The 4,764-nt window shown below is 60.9% G+C and overlaps 1 protein-coding gene across 1 annotated transcript in view; it reads left to right on the forward strand.

Annotated features, from left to right (window-relative positions):
• RECQL5 (RecQ like helicase 5) overlaps nt 1–4,764 on the forward strand; it is a 38,930-nt gene that overhangs the window by 26,196 nt on the left and 7,970 nt on the right. The window lies entirely within an intron of this gene.

Here is a 4,764-nt window from a genome sequence, read left to right on the forward strand (position 1 = left end):
CCTGCCTCTCTGGCTGACCAAGAGCCCCCTCCGCCCCCCCCTCCCCCCAACACCCCCTGCCCCCGGCCCCAGGTGAGGGGCAACTGAGCCTACGGGCCCCAGGACCGAGAGCCTCCTCCTGTCTGTTGTGCCCAAGGGGCCGAAGGTGAAGGTCCAGGCCGAGTCAGTGAGTCGGGACACATTATGCCACAGACCTTCTTTCCCCTTCCGCCTCCCCGGTGGGCACGAGGGAGCCAGTGCCTCTTCAGAGAGGGATCAGGGACAGCCTGTGCCAACCCAGAATCAGCCTGTTCCCCGAGGCAGCTCTTAGCCAGGGCAGGGCTGCAGGCGGCCAGGGGCCTGAGCCAGACTGTAAGCTCTCATTACCGCCGCCTCGTCCCTCAGCCAGGCACATTCGCCCCCAGGTGGCTGCGGTCTGTGAGGCCGGTCACTCCTGGCGCCACCACCACACGCAGCGTCCTTAGAGCCGCCTTGAAGGTCATCCGCTGGAGTCCTCTGCGCCGCACTTGGCTCCCTGCCCTCCCTCTGGCATGCGGCCTTTGCTCGAGTGGGGAGCCCCCCTGCGGCCCAGCCCGGCCCATTCCTTCTTGGGCAGCTCTGATTGTTAGAAGATGGGAATCTCCTGGTGACCTCATCAGTCCCACCTGTGGTCACTCAGGCCAATTCCACCCCCTTCCTCCTCAGGCTTGGACGGCCAGCGCGGGTTCCTCCTGCATCTCCTTCCCCACAGGATAACTGCCCTCGTTGGGTCAGGTGGCCCCCGCCATAGAATAGCATTCAGATCATCCTGGGTTTGAATACTGCCAGCCTTCTTCCTGCTTTTGTGACACGGGAGTGGCTCCGTCTTTCTGAGTCTGTTCCTTTTCTCGTTTTCCATGAAGATGAGGTGCCCGTCTCTCGAGGCTGTCGGGAGGGTTGAGCACAGGGCCGGGCTCCGGGAGTACCCAGCCCATGTGATTCCTCTCTGGGCGGGGTCCGGCCAGCGCAGCAGAGGCCAGGCAGCCTTTGAGGGTGGTCACACCCCCACACATTCGCTGTCAGTGACCTTCCTCCAACACCTTTGGGGAGTTTCGTCTATGTCCTTCATGCCCGGGATGTTTGTGGTGTGTGAGGTGAAGGAGAGAGGTGGGAGGCCGGCTGGAGATGGGGGGGCTATGTTTTTTTTGTTTTTTTGTTTTTTTTTCTTGCGTTATGCGGGCCTCTCACTGTCGTGGCCTCTCCCATTTGCGGAGCACAGGCTCCGGACGCGCAGGCCCAGCGGCCATGGCTCACGGGCCCAGCCGCTCCGCGGCATGTGGGATCCTCCCGAAACGGGGCACGAACCCGCGTCTCCTGCATCGGCAGGCGGACTCTCAAGCACTGCGCCACCAGGGAAGCCCCAGGGGGCTATGTTTTAAGTGATGATGGGGCGTAGCAGGCAGGTGATGGCTCCATGGAGGATTAGATGGTCTCCTGTCAAAGGGGGAGGCTCCTGGAATTAGAGCCTCCCAGCTTCTCCCATGCCCCACCCCAGGGTCTGCACGTTGCTACAAAGGAGATCAGGATCCCAGTTTTCCAATGTACTAGGAGGCATAGAATTCTAGAATGCCATGGGTCATCCACTCCTGCCTCCTTTCTTTTGCATATGGGGACACTGAGACCGGAGAGAGGAAGGGACTTCACCGTCACACTGCAGGAGTGGGGCCTGGCAGCGCTGCCCCCGCCATCCCTCCGTGGGCGCCTGTCTCAGGCAGCCTGCTCTTTGACAGGCAAGATAAGTCGGCCCAGGAGCAGCCCACAGAGGGCCTGGCCCATGTGATGGGCTCAGCACAGGGACCAGGGCTCTGCGTGATCAGCCCCACCCCACACTTGGGAGTCTGGAACACAGCTTTCATCACTCACCAGGCCACACTTGCTCTTTGAGAACCTCCTGTGACTTATCACCAAAGGCAGATCTTGCGAGTCTTTCTGTCTCAGGCTCATGAACGCCTTCCCGAGCATAAGACCCCTCTCCTCAGGTCACACCGAACAGACCTCCTCCCACTGGCCAGTGGAGCAGGTGTGCACAGGAAGGTGGTCCCTTCCCTTGTTCTGGGGCCTCCGGGCATCTCGCTCCCCGGGTTTCCAGGAGGACGGGAGCTCGCCCACTGGTCCCATTCCTGGAGGAGGGACCGAGGGACTGGTCGGCCGACCGAAGCCGAGGGGGAGCTTGCCCGGGGCTCAGGAGCTGGGCTGCTTTCCCCTCCCCTCTTCGGCTACTTGGCCTGGCTTTTTCAGCCTGATTGGCCCAGGGCCTGCACTGCCTAATGTAGCCATCAGAGACACTCCTTCACAGAGAAGGCGGAGGCGAGCGGGTCGGCAGGGGGGCTTTTTCACCTGTGCCCCCCACGCCCAAAGACCCAGGAGGGATTGCAGAGGGGGCGCCTCCGCTTGTGAGTGAGAGGTTGCGTGGAGACCCTGGTCAGTCGGGGCATGATTTCCAGAGCAGGGAGGGGGAAGGTGGGGCCGTGCTGAACTGCTGTGCCGGAAAGGCGGGGCCTGTTGATCCGAAGCTTCGCCTTTAAAGTCAGCCGTCCTCCAGGGGTTAGGAAGTCAGAAAGCTGCAGACTCACGCCCAGGGGACCTGGGCCCCACTCTGGGAATAGTGTCGGTCCACTCCAGCGGGCCACGGACGTGGACACCCAGGGCCTCTAGGGACTTGGATTGGCCCCAGGGCTGCTCACTGCATCCTGTCTGCAGGAGTGGGGCTGCTGGACACGGCTGTTCTGCCCCAAAGGCTGAAGCCCCCTTTGCTTTTCAGTTGCTGTTTTATCATTTCCAGCTTGGCCTTGAGCAGAGGAGCCTTAGTGGGGACTGTGGGGGGCTGGGACGGGCCTGTTCTCCTAAGAGGGCGGAGGCACATTCCAGCAGGTCCCAGGCGGGCTTTCCAGCACGCTATTTAAAGCGAGGCCAAGGGGTGCCTGACGCCTGGTGCCCGATATAACCAGCCGTCGTCAGGTGACCGTGAGGCCTGTGCCCCAGCTGTTGCGTTGTAGGGAGCCCTGAGTGTTCCCAGCTGTGGCCCAGGGAGGGTGGGCATCCTAGGGCTGGCTGCCTCTTGTTTTCTTAACCTTCCCAGGTTTGGAGAGTGGAGGGCAGGGAAGCCCAGTGGGGCTACTGGTGATTCTCTATATTTTTCCAGTCTTTCTATCTCAGCTCCACCACACTCCTTCCCAAACTGTACTTTCTGCCTGTGAATGAGGATCTCCCCCAACCCCATGCTCGGTAGCGCCTCGGTTAGAAGCAGCCAGAGCGGGCTTCCCTGGTGGCGCAGTGCTTGAGAGTCCGCCTGCTGATGCAGGAGACGCGGGTTCGTGCCCCGTTTCGGGAGGATCCCACATACCGCGGAGCGGCTGGGCCCGTGAGCCATGGCCGCTGAGCCTGCGCGTCCGGAGCCTGTGCTCCGCAAATGGGAGAGGCCACGACAGTGAGAGGCCCGCATAACGCAAGGAAAAAAAAAAAAAAAAAAAAAAAAAAAAAAAAAAAGAAGCAGCCAGAGCAAGTGGTGGCTTCCCCTGGCCTGGCTGCCTTCATGGCCCTTCTCGGCACCTTCAGAGGGTGCTCCCCGGCTGGAGTGGCAGCCAGTGGAGGGGGAAGGTGAGCCGGGCTGAAGGGAAGGCTCGCAGAGCTGGAGGGACTAGAAAACATGCCTTTGTGTGGCATCTCCTGGCACAGAGAACCTTGCAACAGAGGAGGCAGGCCGCTTGCAGGCTGGGCAACTGCCACTTGGTACTGAAGCGTCCCTGTTTCCTCTTTGCAGAACTGACACTCCAACTCCAGATGCAGCTGCGTGGGGAGAGTCCAGGCAGCGGATGTGTGCTGTCTGATAAGGGTGTGTTGATGGCTCAGGGCCCAAGGGCTTCTTGCCTTGCCCTGTTATTTTGTCAAGGTGGGTTTCAGCCACCCCTGCCCCCTGGGCAACGTCTTGTTTGAGAAAGAACTAGAATGAGGCATAACTGAAGGTTGGGGGAGTCTTGCGGAGTCCGGTGGCCTAACCAGCAAGGCAGAGATGCCCACTGTGCGCTGCGCTTTCTGCCTTGGCCCCGCCTTCCAGTGGGGTCCAATGACACTTGAACCCTCAGCAGCCCGTGCGTCCCCAGCCCTGTAGCTTTTCCAGGACAGGAGGAGGCACTTCCTGCTGCTGCTGATTACTCCTGCAGCCCCAGAAGCTGGGCATCACCCTTCTGTCCCCGCACAGGGATTGTGTTTGGGGGTCCCCATCCACCTTTGTCCTCTGGATCTAGGGACTCTGATCCCTGCCTGCCTGCCTGGGCCGTCTTACAGATAAGAGCCGGCAGGGGTAGCCATGGGCTCATCACTGTTTCCCTCCCTCACTCGGCATCTGTCCCCTCTGTGCCATCCCTGCTCATCGCTGCCGGGCTTTTAGTCTCCCCAGCCACCAACCCAGGCCAAATCCCACAGCCTCTGCCGAGCCAAGAACACGTCGACTGATCCCTGGTTTTCACTTTAACCTGGGTGGTTGTTTTTCTAAGTAGATACTAGCTTGTTCGCTTTGGGGAAAACATCTGGGGGGCTGGGGAAGGGGACTGTAACACTGGCGTGAGGACAGGGAGGCAGGAGGGGTAAGCCTCCAGCCTCGACTCTCGACTCGACTCTCGGGGCCCTGCCCACGGGAGCTGATCTCAGTGCCGCCCAGAACTGTCAGCGTTTTGATGGCAGCGGAGGGCCAAGTACAGGGCGGGGCAGTCCCTCCCCAAGCCTCACTTCCACCATTGTCGCCTTCCC

This window comes from Lipotes vexillifer, unplaced genomic scaffold, assembly GCF_000442215.2.
Source record: "Lipotes vexillifer unplaced genomic scaffold, Lipotes_vexillifer_v1.1 scaffold518, whole genome shotgun sequence".
Taxonomy (NCBI): domain Eukaryota; kingdom Metazoa; phylum Chordata; class Mammalia; order Artiodactyla; family Lipotidae; genus Lipotes; species Lipotes vexillifer.